We start from the raw sequence: 801 nt of genomic DNA on the forward strand, positions 1-801 counted from the left end.
ATATATATATATATATAATGTGTGTGTATACACCTATCTATTTTTCTATCGGTCTATCTGTATTTTCTATTCTCAGTGAATCCTCACTCACTCATTCATTCAATCATTCATTCAATCATTCGTTCATTCACTCATTCACACGTTCTCTCATTCGCTCATTCATCTATTCACTCGTTCACACGTTTCGCCAGCTGAACCAACCATCTTCATATGTCAATGTTTTATCTGAAAGCTGCCGGTAGCCAGAAACCATTGCAAACAACAATTGATGTATATATAACACCTGCTGTATTATCACCTGTTCGAATAGTGATTCCAACGAAAATTGTTTTCTTGCATGATCGATCGACGAAATGCAATAATCAAAGAACTTCAGTCAATCACAAAAATTAATCACATTGTTTCGACACGGAATAAATGAATGTACGTGTTGGTGTGCGTGTGTTTATGTGTGAGTTCGTACGTATAAGTGTAAGACTATAAATGTAAATACGACGCAGTACTAACACGATACACACATGCACACGTACATACATACATGAACAAAGGTAAGCACACATGAACACACACGTGTAGACACATGAACACTTATACACATTCATGAATGAACAGAGGTGAACACTTTATCGTACCCATACTCTTACACACACTTGCATATCTTCCCTCATACAAACACGAATAGAGGTGAACAGTCAGTCACACATGAAACCTCACAAGTACACACACACACACACACAGAGGCACACACACACACACACACACACACACACACACACAGAGGCACACACACACACACACACA

The sequence above is a fragment of the Octopus bimaculoides genome, chromosome 20 (genome assembly GCF_001194135.2).
Source record: "Octopus bimaculoides isolate UCB-OBI-ISO-001 chromosome 20, ASM119413v2, whole genome shotgun sequence".
NCBI classification, from domain to species: domain Eukaryota; kingdom Metazoa; phylum Mollusca; class Cephalopoda; order Octopoda; family Octopodidae; genus Octopus; species Octopus bimaculoides.